This window comes from Sciurus vulgaris (assembly GCF_902686455.1).
Source record: "Sciurus vulgaris genome assembly, chromosome: 4".
Classification (NCBI taxonomy): domain Eukaryota; kingdom Metazoa; phylum Chordata; class Mammalia; order Rodentia; family Sciuridae; genus Sciurus; species Sciurus vulgaris.
In genome coordinates this window covers 35,068,757-35,088,511 of record NC_136464.1, presented here as the reverse complement: position 1 = coordinate 35,088,511, position 19,755 = coordinate 35,068,757, and the positions used below count along the sequence as shown (strand labels likewise).

The 19,755-nt window shown below is 35.9% G+C and overlaps 1 pseudogene across 1 annotated transcript in view; it reads left to right on the top strand.

Moving 5' to 3' along the window:
- The first annotated feature begins 315 nt into the window (after nucleotides 1-315).
- LOC306660061 (cytochrome P450 2C18-like) overlaps nucleotides 316-19,755 on the top strand; it is a 49,618-nt pseudogene continuing 30,178 nt past the window's right edge. Inside the window, exons 1-5 of the transcript XR_013766624.1 lie at nucleotides 316-583; nucleotides 10,119-10,280; nucleotides 10,443-10,638; nucleotides 14,436-14,532; nucleotides 17,750-17,926. The product of XR_013766624.1 is annotated as a cytochrome P450 2C18-like (transcript). The remainder of the gene's footprint in view (nucleotides 584-10,118; nucleotides 10,281-10,442; nucleotides 10,639-14,435; nucleotides 14,533-17,749; nucleotides 17,927-19,755) is intronic.

Here is a 19,755-nt window from a genome sequence, read left to right as displayed (position 1 = left end):
GGTACACTTATTTCCAAGTCATGAATTTCCTAGCAGTCATCAATGTGAGAATCTAGCATGTTGAGTAACATTTTGTATCAAATGCCTCATTTTTTCTTAATTCTACCTGCACACTGGTACCACCAGAGGTTGGGTGCTTCTGTGTTTTCTTGCTTGTTTGTTTTAAAATACCTATTCCTGGGATCTACCCTAGAGTGGCTGACCTAGATTTTCATGGATAGAGAGCAAGGGTAAAAAAGTTTGTTTTCTTTCTTATCAGTTGACCAATGTCCACCCAGAAGGGGTCAGAACTTATCTAGCAGATTGGCTCAACACTTTATGTCAATAGCACACATTCTGATTAACAGAGCACTTTCAAGGTTTACACTGATTGCAAGCTCACAGTTGTCTCAGGAAAAGGAGAAGGCTTCAATGGATCCAGCTGTGGTCCTGGTGATCAGTCTCTCCTGTCTGCTTCTCCTCTCACTATGGAGACAGAGATCTGGGAGAGGGAAACTCCCACCAGGACCCATGCCTCTGCCAATTATTGGGAACATCCTGCAGATAGATGCTAAAAACATTAGCAAATCCTTAACTAATGTATGTTGATGCTTCTCCAGTGGCTTGTAAGTGGTAAATAAATTAATTCTTTGTTTTAAATTAAATGGAAAATATCAATTCTTTATTTAAATTTAAATTAAATTAAATTGCACAAGGCAATTTATTAAAAGAGATTGTTGCACAGCAAATACTCTGTGGATTTTGATATTTCCATTTCCTTTTACAGTTTTCATTGTTGGAGGTAGTGAAATGAAACAAGGTATCTGGAATAAAAGAAGCATTTAAGTTTAATATTTTGATGGCAATGTGAAAATATCAAAAATCTGAAGTACACGTGCCCTTCATTGTTTCATGGTCATTTGCTGTGATCTTCTATTTTCTGCACAATCTAATCTATTTGTGATGGTCTGCATGAATTTTTATTTGTTTTACTGTGTCTTTCATTTCCAGGAGTTCTGAGTAGTTTCTTTTAAATATCTCTATTTTTTTAATTGAAACCATCTTTCAACCCCTGAGTTTTTTTCTTGATTCATTTCTTAGGACTTCCTTTAATTTATTGAACCTTTTAGTAATTGTTATTTTATCATCTCTCTCTGGAATTTCATGCACTTTCCTCTTTTGGAATCTTTTTTAGGAGGATTGTTAATTTGGGGGGAAGAATTGTTTGTTCCCTCAAGTTCTCAGAGGTCTTGGACTTGCAAGTTCATTGAGATAGATTCCCCTTTCTCTTTTATACCAATGTCCTTTTGTTTGGGGACTTCTCTCTGTGTTTGATATTTGAGGAGTGTGACCTGAGGTCCCCCTCTGGTGGATTCTCCTTGGGGCCTGGTTGTTGGTTTCACATTTTTGTCTCCTCAAGTCTATGTGTTGAAGTAATGTTGAGGATGAAGTGGTGCTAGAACATGTGTGGGTGAGATTCCTTGTTACTGGGCTGAATTGGGAGTGTTGCTTGTGAGCAGGATGTCTAATCTATGAACCTGAAGTGACCCTCTCACTTTCCAACCCCCGCTGAGAGGAAGTGGTGAGCCAGGAGCAGCACTATTGTTATCCACAGATTACAGCCTTAAGACAATGTCCAGTATTTATTTTGACATCTGGAACACTCATTGCCACCTATAGAGGAAGGGTGGGATAAACAATAAATAAAACTGTGTCTGCATCATGTACAACCATAGAAAGGAAAAGTTGTACCCCATTTATGTACAGTGAATCAAAATTCAGTCTGTAAAATTAAAAAAACTGAAAAACAAAAACCCCAAAAAACACAAAAACTGTGAACAAGATCATTCGTTAGTCAGCATATGTCTACTACATTGCCAGCTGTGTTAATAATGATAACAACATGAATGAGTAAGGAATTGCATAGACTATATAATTCTACACTTAGTGAAGTTATATTTTTTTTGTGTGGAGGGAAACATAGGGTAAAAATGGAAGAGAATGTTTGAAATGTTATAAAAAGTGAGGAAAGGAGAGATAGGAGATAGACCACAAGTTTTGATTATAAAGAAAGAGGAATAAAAAATTAACACTAAGTAGTTTGCAAATTAAGAAGAGGAAGAGGAAAACTTGACGATTACTGGGAGAAGAGAATGAAGAATGGGCAGTAAGAGGGGAAAAAACCAAGGTACAGCCAACAAGCAAATGTAAGATAAAAACAATTCAAACCATGTGTGGACACACCCCTCCTATGCTAAATCAAGGCTAAATAACAACAGGCACAGAAGAAAGCAGTACAGGTGAAAACAAAATTATATGAATATAATTCATATATATATATATATAAAACCTATTCATGCAGTAAGAACACACACACACAATTCTTGCACAATGGAAAGAAGGAAAATCAACAAAATACAATGAAATAATATTTGAAAGTAAATTAGGTGTACATGACAGCAGAATGCATTTTGATGCATCCCCCATAAATGGGATGTAACTCCTCATTCTTCTGGTTGAACATAATGTAAGATCACAGGTGTCATGTAGGCATATATGCACAGAGGGTATTAATGTGCAATTCATCTACTATCCTTACTATCCCATACCCCTTCCCTTCCCTTCACTCCCCTCTACCTAATCCTATTCTCTAGCCAACCCACTCTTCTATTGTGAATTACCTCCTGTGTATCAGATAAAACTTTCCACCTTTGTTTTTTGGGGATTGGCTTATTTCACTTAGCATGATATTCTCCAGTTCCATCCATTTACCGGAAAATGTCACAATTTCATTTTTCTTTAAGGCTGAGTAATATTCAATTGTGTATATACACCACATTTTTTTAACCAATTCATCTGTAATAGGGCACACACACAGATCTTTTACAATGGAAAGAAGTAAAAAATATAATAAAATTCGATGAAATGATATTTGAAAAAAAAACTTTCATTTGTTGTTTTTAAATATACATGACAGTAGAGTGTTATTTGACTCATTATACACATATGGAGTACATTCAATTCCTATAGGATCCCATTCTTGTGGTTGTGCTTGATGTGGAGTTACCCTGGTTGTGTATTCATTTATGAGCTAAGGAAAGTTATTTCTGATTCTTTATACTGTTTTTCTATTTCCTTCTCCCTTACCTTCCCTTTATTCCCCTTTGTCTAATCCAATCAACTTCTTTTCTCCTCTCCCTACTACTATCCTTTGTTATGGGTTAGCATCCATATATCAGAAAGAACATTCACCTTTGGTTTTGTGCTTCTGGGTTATTTCACTTAGCATGATGTTTTCCAGTTCCATCCATTTACTTGCAAATATCAGAATTCATTCTTCTTTATGGTTGAGCAATATTCAAATCATTGTGTATATACCTCATATTCTTTATTCAGTCATCTGTTGAAGGACACCTAGTTTAGTTCCATAGCTTGGATCTTGTGAATTGAGCTACTATAAACCTTAATGTGGCTGTGTCACTGTAGTATGCTGATTTTTAAGTGCTTTGGGTATATATTGAGGAGTGGAATATTTTGGTTAAATGGTGGTTCCCTTCCATGCTTTACAAGGGGAGCTCCTTTCCAGAGTTGTTGCACCAAGGTGCAGTATCACCAACAACGCATAAGTGAAACTTTTTCTCCACATCCTTGCCAATTGTTATTGTTACTTGTGTTCTTGCTAATTGCCATTCTGACTTGAGTGAGATGAAATATCGGGATAGTTGTAATTAGCATTTCTCTAATTGGTAGAGAGGTTCATCATTTCTTCACATTCTTGTTGACCTTCTTATTTCTTCTGTGAAGTACTTGTTCAGTTTTTGACTCATTTATTGATTGGGTTATTTGTGTTTTTTTGAGTTAAGGTTGTAAGTCCTTTAATTTTTAAAAATAAAGGAAAGAATGTATATAAATTGGGTGAGCTTGAGGTGGAAAAAGGAAAAATATTAAATGAAAATAAAAGGCTTTTTTCCACCAAGGTGGTCTGAATTGTTAATAGGGATGGGTTTTCATTCTCCACATTTTTTTTTGTTTGTTTTGTGAACACAGAGTTGAAGTTTGGTGTTTGTTAAGTCAAGCATTTTTGCATCGTAACTTAGCAGCCAGACATTGCGTCTAGGAGCCCCATTGTTGTAATATCTCTTAATTTCCATTCTTTCAGTGTAGGTGGGATCCACTGAGGAGTGATGATGAATTCTAAATTCCTGTAATGGGAATGGTGCAGAGTTCTAAATTGGAAGTGAGTAGTTGGGGTTTAGTTTTGGTCATTTGCTGTTACTTTCTGCCTAAAGATTATTTATACTTACAGTGTAATGAGTTCATTAACACAGTGATCTGCTGTTTGACCTGTAGGTATTTTCATAGCCATCAAAATTAAACTTCTCTGAAGAAGAGCACTACCGTCAGGTTAAGAAATACCTATGAGATAGACTGTGGTAAGGTGGTGAAGTATGATATTCCAGGCTTCTTCTCCTTTTTCACAAGAACAACAATAGGAGAAATATCTAAAAATGAAAAAAGCTCCAGTAGACTCAGCAGTCCATCAAGCAACACCACGATGTAAAAGATCAAAAATAAATTCTCCAAGGATAGAAAGAACACTTCCATTTTACCTACATCTTTCTGTGCTCCAGCACTTTACAGCGATCATCCACCATGATCATGCAGGATTCATGCCAGACATCCAAGGATGATTCATGTGCATAAATCAATAATTGTGACACATTATGTTGATGAAATGAAAGACAAGAACCACAGGAGCATCTTGATAGATGAAGGAAAAGAATGTGACATATTTCAAAGTCTTTCATGATGAAACTTTCAAAAACACGTGACACAGAAGGAAATTTTCACACAACACTAATCGCTATGAGTCACTACCCAATATTCAACATTATGTTCCATGGTGAAAGTTGAAAGTTTTTTAAAAAATTAATGAAAAGTCAAGAATGCCCAGTCTGCCACCCTTACTCAGCATAGAACTCAAGTCCAGCCAGAACAATTAAGCAAGAAAAAAAAAAAAAATTAAAAGACACAGAAACCAAAAAGAATGAAGCAAAATACTGTGTTATGGAAAACACTAAACTTCATCTGAAAACAATTAGAACTAATAAATGAATTCTAAATAAACAGGATACACAAATGACATACAAAATTTAGCAGCATTTTTAGTAATAAATAGATAATCAGGAAAGTATTTCGTTTATATCATGAGGAAGAATAAAATATTTAGAAATAAATTTAATCAAGGAGGTGAAAAATCAGCATGCTGAAATATAAAAAAATCAATGAAAGAATTTGTAGCAGACAGAAATACATGGAAAAATATTTCATGTTCACAGACTGGAAGAATACTTTTTGGCACTACTTAAAGTGATGTACAGATTCAGTGCAATTCCTATGAAAAATACAATGGTAATCTATATTCTAACCAAATAGAAAATTTCAAAGACATCAACAGGTTTCTAGAGACATATGAATTGCCTAAATTGAACGAGGAGGACATACAAAATTTAAATAGATCAATTTCAAGTAATGAAGTAGAAGAGGTCATCAAAAGCCTACCAACAAAGAAAAGTCCAGGACCAGATGGGTTCTCAGCCGAGTTCTACAAAATCTTTAAAGAAGAGCTCATTCCAATACTTCTCAAAGTATTCCATGAAATAGAAGAGGAGGGTACCCTCCCAAACTCATTCTATGAAACCAATATTACCCTGATACCCAAGCCAGACAGAGATAAATCGAGGAAAGAAAATTTCAGACCGATATCATTAATGAACATTGACGCAAAAATTCTCAATAAAATTTTAGCAAATCACATACAAAAATATATTAAAAAGATAGTGCACCACGATCAAGTGGGTTTTATCCCAGGGATGCAAAGTTGGTTCAACATCCGAAATCAATAAATGTAATTCACCATATCAATAGACTTAAAGTCAAGAACCACATGATTATTTCAATAGATGCAGAAAAAGCATTTGATAAAATACAACACCCCTTCATGCTCAAAACACTAGAAAAAATAGGGATAGTGGGAACATTCCTTAACATTGTAAAGGCCATCTATGCTAAGCCCATGGCTAATATCATTCTAAATGGTGAAAAACTGAAAGCATCCCCCCTAAAAACTGGAACAAGACAGGGATGCCCTCTTTCACCACTCCTATTCAATATCGTTCTTGAGACTCTAGCCAGAGCAATTAGACAGACCAAGGAAATTAAGGGAATACGAATAGGAAAAGAAGAACTCAAACTATCCCTATTTGCGGATGATATGATTATATACTTAGAGGAACCAGGAAATTCCACCAGAAAACTCTTAGAACTCATAAGTGAATTCAGTAAAGTGGCAGGTTACAAGATCAATGCTCATAAATCCAATGCATTTTTATACATAAGTGAGGAATCCTCAGAAAGAGAAATTATGAAAACTACCCCATTCACCATAGCATCGAAAAAAATAAAATACTCGGGAATCAATCTCACAAAAGAGGTAAAAGACCTCTACAATGAGAACTACAGAACACTAAAGAAAGAAATCGAAGAAAACCTTAGAAGATGGAAAGATCTCCCATGTTCTTGGATAGGCCGAATTAATATTGTCAAAATGGCCATACTACCAAAAGTGCTATACAGATTCAATGCAATCCCAATTAAAATCCCAATGACGTACCTTACAGAAATAGAGCAAGCAATCATGAAATTCATCTGGAAGAATAAGAAACCCAGAATAGCTAAAGCAATCCTTCGCAGGAAAAATGAAGCAGGGGGTATCGCAATACCCGAACTTCAACTTTATTACAAAGCAATAGTAACAAAGACGGCATGGTACTGGTACCAAAATAGACAGGTAGATCAATGGTACAGAATAGAGGACACGGACACAAACCCAAATAAATACAACTTTCTAATACTAGACAAAGGCGCCAAAAATATGCAATGGAGAAAAGATAGCCTCTTCAACAAATGGTGCTGGGAGAATTGGAAATCCATATGCAACAGAATGAAACTAAACCCATATCTCTCACCCTGCACAAAACTCAACTCAAAATGGATTAAGCACCTTGGAATCAGACCAGAGACTCTGCAGATTATAGAAGAAAAAGTAGGTCCCGATCTTCAACATGTCGGCCTAGGACCAGACTTCCTCAACAGGACTCCCATAGCACAAGAAATAAAAGCAAGAATCAATAACTGGGATAGATTCAAACTAAAAAGCTTTCTCTCAGCAAAGAAAACTATCAACAATGCGAAGAAAGAGCCTACAGAGTGGGAGAAAATCTTTGCCAATCATACTTCAGATAGAGCACTAATCTCCAGAATCTATAAAGAACTCAAAAAACTCTACACCAAGAATACAAATAATCCAATCGACAAATGGGCTAAGGAAATGAACAGACACTTCACAGAAGAAGATGTACAAGCAATCAATAAACATATGAAAAAATGTTCAACATCTCTAGTAATAAGAGAAATGCAAATCAAAACCACCCTAAGATTCCATCTCACCCCAATTAGAATGGCGATTATCAAAAATACAAGCAACAGGTGTTGGCGAGGATGTGGGGAGAAAGGTACACTCATACATTGCTGGTGGGGCTGCAAATTAGTGCAGCCACTCTGGAAAGCAGTGTGGAGATTCCTTAGAAAACTTGGAATGGACCCTCCATTTGACCCAGCTATCCCACTCTTTGGCCTATACTCAAAGGATCTAAAATCAGCATACTACAGAGATACAGCCACATCAATGTTCATAGCTGCTCAATTCACAATAGCCAGACTATGGAACCAACCTAGATGCCCTTCAATTGACGAGTGGATAAAGAAACTGTGGTATATATACACAATGGAATATTACTCAGCCATAAAGAATGACAAAATTATGGCATTTGCAGGCAAATGGATGAAATTGGAGAATATCATGCTAAGTGAGATAAGCCAATCTCAAAAAGATAAGGGACGAATGATGGATGACACATAATGGGGGGGAGGGAAGGGTTAGTGTTAGGGTTAGAGTTAGGGTTAGGGAGGGGGGCAAGTATGGAGGAAGAAAGTACTGTATAGAGGGTAAAGAGGGGTGGGAGGGGTGGGGGGAAGGGGAAAAGATAACAGAATGAATCAAACAACATTACTGTATGTGGATTTATGATTACACAAATGGTATGCCTTTGCGCCATGTACAGAGAGGCAACATGTATCCCATTTGTTTACAATAAAAAAAAAAAATACAATGGTAACCTTCAAAGAAATTTTCCAGTTCTTAAAATTTGCACAGAACCTCAAAAGATTCTGAATATCAAACAGTACCTTATGCAAGAAATCTGAGGCTTCAAATACTGTACAAAGCTATAGTAAATGAAACATGACCATGCAGGCATAAAGCAGACACATACACCCATGGATCCCATGGAGAGTCCTGGAAATACACCTACTCACATACATTGACTATTTATTCACCAAAGGGCCAGAAATACACAGTGGTGGAAGGAAAGTCTCTTCACTGAATAGCATTTGGAAAACTGTACATCCACTTGCAAAAAACAAATGAAATTAGACTCATTTCTAACACTACACACAAAAATCAATTCCAAATAGATTCAAGACAAATGGAAGCCCTGAAACCATAAAAGTACTGGAGGAAAACATGGGGAAGATGTTCCCTAACCTTGTTCTAACCATGCTTTGTGTACATTTCCTTTTTAATTGACTCTCAGGAGAGATATATATTTATGTGGCATCATTTCATGTTTTGATACCTGTGTACTTTGTGTAATGCTCAAATCAAGGTTAAAATAAATTTCCCTTCAAACATTTTCATTCATTAGTGATGCAAATATTCCAAATCCTTTGCTCTAGCTGTTTCAAAATGAGCAGTACATTATCTGTCATCGTCCAACTTCACAACATTGTGCTAGGACTTGTTTCCAATCTATACCTCAGTGATGACAAATCAAATTTGCCTCATTCCTCCCTCTTGGGGCTACACTCCACAGTCTCTGATATGCTTCTTTTTCTTTTTTTAAAGTGTTATTTTAACATGTTTTTATTTTATTTTACACCAAAAGCCCATATAAAAAACAAATACAAAAGTGTGACTAACTCATGCTATAAATATTTCTGCACACCAAGGAAAGAATGTACAAAAAGAAAGACCCATACAGAAGGGAAGGAAATAGTATCCAAAAATGTATAAGGAACTAAATAAATCAAAATCAAAACAAAATTAAACTGAAAAAGTATTATAAATAACCTTATTAAAAATGGCCAAGGTGGAAAATGGATGAAAGCGGAGACCCTCATGCTAAATGAAATAGGCCCAATCCAGAGAGTCAAGGATTTAATGTTTTCTCTGAGATGCAGAAGCTAGACCAAAATAAGAGGCAAGAATTAATGTGGGGTTCCACAAAAATAGAAGAAATTATTGGAGCAGGAGAAAAGGATTGAGGAGAGAGAGAAGGGATGGGAAAATTGAAGACCCATGGAATGATTCTGACCAAAATTCCTATGTACTTATAAGAATATACTACAATGAATCTACCTTTGTGTATATTCACAAGGCTCTAATCAGAAAAAAAATAAAAATAATAAAAGAAATATCAGTAGTGTACAGTAAAGAGAAAAGCATAAGGGAGAAGGGAGGGAAAGGGGAAGCACTTGGGACTGAAGTAGAACACATTATTACATGCTTTTATAACTATGTCAAAATGGGTCCTATAAAAATAAGACTGATAAATTCTTCAAACTTCTGAAATTGACAAAATAAAGTTTCAAATTTGGGAGTCTGACGTTTAGTACACATGGTATACTGCAAATGAGTTTGCAACTTTCTGACTTCATTTCCTTTGCATGTAAAACAGGACAAATAAATCCCCAAAATACATTGATGTGAGGATCAATTATAGTATAGATATCAATTGTCTGAATCAGGTATGGCTCATGGTAGACCATCCATAACTGACAGCTATGATTGTCATCTTATTCATAGAAAATATTCATAAATATTTGAAGATTCTTGTGGCACAATAAAATGTAACAAATATAATGAGAAAGATCTGAATGACAGTCTGAATCAGCCAAATATGTAGATCCAGTGCTGATCTCATTCAGCTAATATTTGCATTTTATTTCCCATTTTCAAGTGTCAAAAGTCTATGGCCCTGTGTTCACTCTGTATTTGGGTACGAAACCCACTGCGGTGTTGCATGGATATGAAGCTGTGAAGGAAGCCCTGATTGATCATGGAGAAGTATTTTCTGGAAGAGGCAGTTTCCCAGTGACTGATAGAGTTAGTAAAGGATTTGGTAAGTGTGTGTGCCTGTGAAATGGGAGAGCAATGGTCATGGTGACGAGGAGAAAGGAAAAGAGAAAGCCAGGTTGAGCTTGACCATTGCTGTGGCTGCCACTCATGAGCTTCCCCTCCTTGCCTGGGGTATCCCTCCTAGATTCTGCTCTCCCTCATTTAGGAGTCATTTTAACTACTGGAAGCAGATGGAGAGAGATGAGGCACTTCTCACTCATGACTCTGCGCAATTTTGGGATGGGGAAGAGGAGCATTGAGGAACGCATTCAAGAAGAAGCCCGCTGCCTTGTGGAGGAGTTGAGGAAAACCAAGTGTGAGTGACTCATCGTATCACTGTCCTTAACAGACTGCTCTCTTCTGTGTCTAGCAGACATGTTTCAGCAACAGCCAGACGTTAATTATGGGTGCTGTCAGTCCTCATGTTGGGGGGGATGATTTGAAGCAGAGTCAGATCTGTGGATCTGTGCTGCCTGTGCACAGGCATGAGTGGGCTGCATGGTGGGTGTAAAGGTCATGTAATCCTCCTCTGACCAGCGTTATTTCTGTTTTCAAATCATTGCATTATGAAGACAGAAGGTTTAGAGATCCATTCCCTTAAAGAGTTAAAGAGCAGGGTTTCCCCAGGGCACATTGTGAGTTTCCCATTCCACATTTCACCACTGTCCATTGGACACAGTGGAAACATCAGCCTTAGACCCTGTGGAGCTGCAGCAAGTGAGGTGCGCTTTCACCTAACTGGACTGTGGTTGTGGAGTCGCTTTTGCTGTCTCACGACTCTCAGGATTTTCCAAGGCCAGTGCCTCGTTATTATTCTTATCTAGGTTTTCCGTTGATTTGCATATATCCTGGAAAGTCTCATGAATCATGCTTATGGTAGTCACTTACCTCTCCCTGTCTTCTCTACTGGCCCATGAAGTAATTTTCAATGTCTCTGATTTTCAGATTGGAACCAGATTGCTGTTTTTAAATTTCTCTTCCCATTCAATGAGAAAGAGAAGACTAAAAATTAGACTTTTTCAATGAATGATATACATACAGAAATTTGCAGTCTTCTCTAATTACCCTTCAACTCCATAGCTAAAATAAATCTTTGTTGTAAATTCTCAGAATCCTGGAACATTTAGAGAGCCTGGTGGAAGAGTAGATAACTTCAAAAACTTGTTCTGACCCAATGCTCTATACTTCCTTTGCATCATTTTATCATTTATTTTAAAATTATTTTATTATAGTTTTATTAACCTCTAATCAGTTCACATTAATGAATATCACTGTGGTATTCCCACAAGTGTGCAGGAAATACTGTTAAAATAAAAAAAACTATGGAAGATAATGGAGCTGATCACATTGCAGGGAGCACAACCCAAGATAAAGGTGGGGTCACAGGGTGAGGCTAAAGAAATGGAAACATTAAAAGTTAACCTTAAAATATACATAAAATGTGTTTCTCTTTGAGATAGTAGGGAAAGGTAATTGTAGAACCTCTAAGCAATATCTATCAAGAAATTCCTTTGAGATAAAAAATATTCAGCATGCTAAAAGTCATTATCACTTTTACATGAATCTCGAATTGACTTTCACCTTCTAGCCAGTTTAATAGTGGTTTTCATAGTGCTCCACTCAAATCCACTGCCTTTTAAGCCATTCTAACACACACTATCCCTTATTTTTTGAAAATATCACTTTAAAAACACCTGATAATACGATTTCAGGGCAGAATCATAGTTGTCATCAAACCACTATTCATATATATATGTAGAGTGACCATTGAAAGATTCCTGTGTGAATTTTTTTGTTTCATTTTGGTATCGCTTAATAAACTCAGATGCATTCAACCACAGAGGCACATCCCTGGCCCTATTTTGTATTTTATTTAGAGACCGGGACTCACTGAGTTGGTTAGCAACTCGCTGTTGCTGTGTCTGGCTTTGAACTGGACCCTCCTGCCTCAGTCCCCTGGTCCACTGTGATTACAGTTGTGGGTAATAGCCCCGCGCTGAAAGATTTGTGTGTAAAACAGGAGTAAAGACTAAATCGAGTAACTATATACAAATTTCTGTATTTATGGAACAAATGAAAACATTGCTGTTTTATGAGGAAAAATGGCAAGATAAATAATGATATGCACTTATGAAAATAAAAGTGAGAAATTTTTATTTTATAGTAAATTCTGCATAAAACAAAGTTTAAATTCATGAAGAGATCTCTTTAATTCTTCATTAGACAGAAAGACAGAGAGAGAGATGGACACAGAAGGAAATTTTGTCAACTTAGAAAATAGAACCCAAAATTTTCAAATGTCTCAAAATTTAATCTACTTAGCAATGCTGCCCCCTTGTGAACTTCGGAACATTTCTCTGAATCATATAGTCATCCAAAGATTAATATAGTTTAGTTGATTTTAATGCTGTCCATCATTTTAGTCAATTCTGTTCTTTTATAGGGAAAGAAATTATAGTAGGGCAAGGTTCTATTAGTGGGACTCTATAAAAAGGAAATTAAATTAGGTGATCAATAAATTTCATTTGAAAATAAAAGTCTCCAAATTCACAACTATAGATTTAAAGTTTACTTAATAAAAATAATTAACCATGGAAGTGAAAGACCTCTATAATGAAAATTAAAAAAAAAAAAAAACTGATAAAAGAAGTTGAAGAAGACACATGCACACACATACACACACAGAGATGGAAAAACCTCCCATGCTCATCAACTGGAGCATTTGTATCCTACTATCCAAATCAATTTGCAGGCTCCATTGAATTCCCATGATAATACCAAAGATATTTATCACAGAACTAAAAAAATATCCTGCAATTCATATTTAAGCACAAAAAGCAAGACAATCGTAAGCAGAGGAACAAAGCTGGAGGCAGGACAATGCCTGAGTTCAAGCCATAATACAGAGCCAGAGTAAGCAAAATATCATAGCACTGGCATAAAAACAAGCACATAAAACAATGAAAGAGAGAGGAGATTCTGGGGAGTGGGGAAGGGAAGACATGCATCTATACTCGAATGATTCTTAGAAAAGTTACCAAAAGTTATGGTGCAAAATGAGACACTCCTCAATAAATGAACCATGAAGATGATTGCAACTTAACCCATATCTCTCACCTCATACAAAATTCAACTCAGAATGGCTCAGAGACATTTCTGTAAGACTGAAACCCTAAAAGAACTACAGGAAAACATACTAGAAACACCTGGAGATGGATACAATTGATGATATTTTTGTATAGGACCCTAAAAGCAAAAGTAGGCAAGTAGAGTACATCAAACTGAAAAGCTCTTACACAACAGTCAAGAGACTGAAGAGACATCCTACAGAATGGGAGATATTTGCCAATTATTCATCTCATAAAAAATTAAAATAGACAAAATAATAAGGAATGAAAAAAACATAACAACAGGCCTCAAGTAATACAATAAAAAATGAGTAAATGATCTTAATAGGCACCTCTGAAAAGAAGAAATGAACTGTCCAATAAATTCATTTTTAAAATGCTCAATATCATTAGACATCAGGGAAATACAAATCAAAACTACTATGAGATATCATTTTGCCCCGGTGAGAATGACTATCATCAAAATGCAGAAACAAAAATAAGAAACCCAACTTAACACCACAACCACAACAACAAATGACAATATTGGAGAGGTGTTCGGAAAAAGGACACCTTATACCTGTTGGTATGAATGTTTCATTAGAAAAGTCATTATGGAAAACAGTATGGAGTTTCCTCAAACACAAACATATCGTTCATAGGATCCAGATGTCCTGATTCAGGTACACAGATGAAAGAAATAAAATCAACAAACCATATAGATTCCTGAATGTTTAGGATAATTATGACAATATTCATAATTCCTAGGCCACCATAAAAATTTATGTGATTATCAACAGATAAATGGATAAAAACAACATGTTATACAGACACAATGTATTTGCATTCAGTCATAAAGAAGAATGAAATTTTGTCATTTGCTGCCAAGAAGAAAAAACTGGGGGAACTGGTGCTAAGAAAGAGGTCAGAAACAGAAAGTCAAGTATTGAATGGTCTCTCTCAGGTGTGGAAGGTAAAATGAATGTGCACCTGAGGGTAGAAAGTGATTACTGCACATGGGGAAGGGTGTGTGGTGGTGGTGATGAGAGTAGAGCGAAGAGAAGAATGGATTATGAAGATCTGCATTTTCTCAAATTTATACAGAAATTAAATGAAAACCTGGAGATTCTGAGCTCCCCATGGATCCAGGTGAGAAAAAACCTATTCCTTCTTCCTAAGAAAACACATATGGTCTTTATTCTGACTAAAATGGCCCAAGCAGTGAAGTGAGTCTAGACACCAAAGTCTAGCCCAAAGTTGGGCATCATGAAGTATCAGGAGAATATGACTGAGTCATTTATGCAGAGGAAAACGAATGTCCTCATTAGAGATGACATGTAAATCCTTTGGGTTACTGGCCAATGCTTTTCCCAGTAACCCCCAGAGCCTAATCTTTAAAGTACTTTGGTGATTGCATTTGAGCAAGGTCATGGCACTCAGTGGAAATTCAGGACCCTGTTGGGGACTCATCACTGACGATGCAGCCCTCCAATCACCACTTAGAATTTTACCGCTTTACTTGGCAGAAATAGAGTTATCTGATACTTGACAACGTTTCCAACAATATATATTGGAGAAAAGATAGCCTCTTAACAAACAGTTAAGGGGAAACTGTAAATGTATATGTAGTAGAATCAAATTGAACTCCTTTCTCTCACCTGCACAAAACCAAACTCAACGTGGATCAAAGACCCAGGCATTAAAACAGAGTCCTGCACTTACTAGAAGAAAATGGAGGCCTTTCTCTATCATGTTGGCTTATGAACTGTCTTTCTCAATAAAACTCCTGAAGGGCAAGAAGTAAATCAAGAACCAGTAAATGGAATGGTATTAAACTAAAATCTTCACAGCAGAGAAAACCATCAAGAACATGAAGAAAATGCTACAGAATGGAAGAGAATCTTTGCCACATGAACCTCAGACATAATGTTCATCTACAGGATATACAAGGAAGTAAAAAAAAAAAAATCAAATAATTCAATCAATAAATGGTAAAAAGAACTAAATGGATACTTATCCAAAGAAGGAATATGAATGTTCAACAAATATACGAAAAAAGTTCAACATCTCTAGCAATTAGAAAAATGCAAATCAAAACTACACCATGATTTAATCTCAAACCAGACAGAATGGAAATATTCAGGAATACAAGTCACAGGAGATGTGGAGGAGGATATGGGGAAAAGGGTACACTCATATTACGTTGGTGGGACTGCAAATTGTTACATTCACTGTGGAAAGCAGTATGGAGATACCTCAGAAAACTTGGAATGGTACCACACTTTGACCAGTTATACCACTCTTGGATATATATATAAAAGGATTTGAAATCAGCATTCTGCAGGGATGCAATAAGATCAATGTTTATAGAAGTACAATTCTTAGTAACTAAACTATGGAGTAACCTAGGTGACCTTGAACAGATGAGGGGACAGAGAAATGTGTTATATATCCAGTCATAAGGAAGAATGACTGTGTGGCATTTGCCAGTAAAATGATAGATCTGGAGACTTACCATGCTAAGTAAAATAAATCAGTTTCACAAAACCAAAGATCAAATGTTTTCTCTGATATGCAAAAGCTAATCCAAACTAAGGTGGGTCAGGAAAAAGAAAAAGAATAGAAAAAAGATCAGTGGAGTAGATGTAGGGGAATGAAAGAAAGGGAGGAGGAGTGAAGGGATAGAAAAAGACAGTGGATTGAATCTGTCCTAACATCCCCGTGAACACATACAAATATGCTACAGTGACTCTCACCACCATGTACATACAGAAGTCACTAATCTAAAAAATGATAATAGCAGAAAGATCAGAAGAGTAGAGGGAAGGGAGCAGTGGTGGGAGGAAGAGTGGAGGAAGATAAATACTGGGGACTGAATTAGGATAAATTTTATTTGTGCTTTATAAAAATGTGAAAATAAATTCTATTGTATGTATAACTAAAAAGAACCAATAAAAGATCAACCCTACAGACATACAGACACACACACAGACACAGACACAGACACACATGCCACACACACACATACAAATACTTTCATTTCTAATATTAAGGAGGGATATGGGAGAGTATAGATGCTGCAAGGAAACTGAACTGGGCAGAGATTACTGATGTTTGTTTTAGTCGGTGTTTTGACAGCTGTGACCAAAAAGCCTGAGAACAATTTAGAGGAAGAATAGGTTCTTGGAACTCACAGTTTTAGAAATCAGTCCATAGATGACTGGACCCATTCTTTGGGTCCTGAGGTGAGCACAACATAGTAGCAGAAGGGTGTGGTGGGAAAAGCAACTCAGGACATATGACTTGGAAGCACACAGACCCCACTCACCATGAAAATAACACATACACCAAAGACACACCCCCTGTGACCACCCTCCTCTAGCCACACCTGCCCAGAGTTAACCCCAAAATAATCCCTATCTGTGGACTAATGCTCTGTTTAGTTTAAAGCTCTCATAACCATTTCACTTCTAAATCCTCTAGCATTTTTTCACACATGAGCTCTTGGCAGTCAATTTTCATCTTAACCATAACAATGCTTCAGATGGCATCTGACCTGACAAGGTAGTAGGGCTAGGCTAATGAAATGATTGCATTTCAGTGTGTAGGACCCTGAACAAACAGTTTTACCCTATGCTTATCTTAAAGTAAATTGACTCCTAACTATTCTGCACAGTTACTTCTTCCATAGAATGTCCAATTTCATGTCATGATATTTTCAAAACCTCCCCTAATCTATGGTAATTACATTATTTATGAGGCTGCATTGTATAATGAAAAGCATAGGACAGCATTGTGCTCTTTATTGTTTAATTTACTAAAATTTTTATTATTTCTTTTTAGTATACATAACAATAAGATTCATTTTGACATAATTATAAAAGCTTGAGATACAATACATTGTAAATCAGTCCTCACCACTTGCCTGTTCCCTCTCCTCTTCCCCCACCCTGTTCTCTGCCCTGTACCCAGTGAGCATAATTCTCTATTATCAAGCATTGTACTCTTTCTCTGGTTACCCAAAGTCCCTTCAACTCTGTTCTCATCTTCAAAGCATCAATCATGGTAAATCATGCTATTCCATATTTACAGATTGTTAGAAAAAAAGAAAATTTATATATTCATATTTTTTTTCTCTAAAAATGATGTATGAGTAAAGGAAAGTTTTACCATTTCTGATCCTGTGATCATAGTTCTCTCCCTCAAATCTTTCTATAGGCATGGGAGTTTTTAAACATGTATAATTCTCCATGAAGGTGGAGAACTGTTTCAGTTTTTCTTAAAACTATCATTTCTACAATGGACTAGGGATAATATGCTTGTTTATGTTACCTGTTTCTAACTAAAATATATTTTTATTTTGTAGGTCTGCAACAATTTTCCTGTTCTCATGGATTATTTCCCAGGGAGTCATAAAACATTTTTTAAGAATGTTGGTGATATGAAAGAGTATTTTTTGGAGAAAATAAAAGAACACCAAGAATCCCTGGATATGAACAGTCCTCGGGTCCTCATTGACTGCTTTCTGATCAAAATGGAAGAGGTAGAATGTGAACCACAATTCTCTTATCTGATTGCTTCTACATTTTGTGTTTCATTGAGTAATTCTATGGTTACTACGGCTAGTCACATGGTCAGGAAAGACATTCCTGACAAACTCTTTATGCATATCTTATCTTTAAAGATCTATATGAATTATCATTGAAGAAATAAAATTGATTCATTAAATACCTAGAATACATGAACACTGTTCTAGAGACATTAAAAATCTACCTGAAGAAAGACAATATTGACACCTGAGGTGAAAAGGAAATATTCATAAACAACTTAGAAAATATAAAATTGGAACCATGAAATGCAAATTGAAATGATTGGGAGAAAGGGAAAGTACCTAATGGCCAGTCTGTGTAAAGGCATCTCCTTGTTCAAAATCAAGTGACCAAGGCATACAAGTGGGATATTTGTAGGAACAATCTCTGTTTCCTATTCTAGCACCAAGATGCAACAGGACTGTAGAATCTGTCCTCACAGCTGCCTGCAGTGGGTGCTGCTCTGTGGGGAATAGTAGCTGGTATGTGAGACACTGAGATTTTTCAGAACTTTCTTTATCAAATATTTCCCTGGATACTACTATTTTCACCTAGATTCCAGAGTTCCTGAATTGTATTTTAATGGATTTATTTTTGTTCTGGTGAAATTTTTTGGGTCTTCCAAATACAGAATCATATCATTTACAAAGAGTAATAACTGGACTTCTTTCTTTCCTATTTATATCACACTTATTTCTTTCTCTTGCCTAATTGCTTGTCTACAATATCAAATACTTTATTGAGTAGAAGTAAGGACAATGCACATCTTGTCTTTTTCCTGAGTGTAGGAAAAAATATTGTCATTCATTTAACATTCACTATATGTTGAATTATAGTTTGTTATATACAGCACTCATGATATTTAGGGAAGTTCTTTCTATCCTTCCTTTCTTCTGCATTTTTAACAGGAATAGGTGCTAGATTTTGCCACAGTGTTTTTCTGCACTATTGAGATTATCTTGTGATTATTATTCCTTAATTTGTTTTATGTAATGAATTATGTTCATTGATTTGTATGTGTTGAACCATTCTTGCATCCCTGGATTGAAACAAACTTGGTCATAATTTACAATTTTGTTATTGTTCTTTTTTTAAAAAAATTTAAAATTTATTTTTTCCATATGGGCATTTGTGACTTTATTTGCATTAAGATAAATATGACCCATGTTGCCCTATTTTCATTTTCTTCTGATTTTATTTAAAAGACATTAGAATGTTTTCATAGGTTCTTCAATTGTCCCGTTTTCTGCTTGTGTAAATTAGCCATTTTATTATTTTTTTGGTTTATTTTATTTTTGCAGCTCAATTTTTTAATTATTATTTTTTATTTAGCTTTTAATTTTTTACAGACAGCATTTTGATTTATTGTACACAAAGGGGTACATCATTTTCTTTCTATGGTTGTGCACATTGTAGGTCCACACCATTCACCTAATCATACATGTTCATAGGACATCCATGTCCATCTCATTCCACCATCTGTCATACCCCCTCCCTCTCATTTCCTTCTACATGTTTTAAGTTCCCCCATTAGTCTCTCATTCACCATCCCCCCAACCCCATTATATATCATTCTCCACTTCTCAGGGAAAACATTTGGCAATATTATTGTGGTTTCAATCATGATTTGTCAAAATTTTATTAAAAATTTTGGCATTTATGTTCATCAGGGTTATTGGTCCTAGTTTTCTTTCCATGGTGTGTCTTTATCTGTTTTGGGAATCATGGTGGTATGGGTTTTACAAAATGAAGTGGGAGTTATCCCCCTCCCCCACACTTTTTA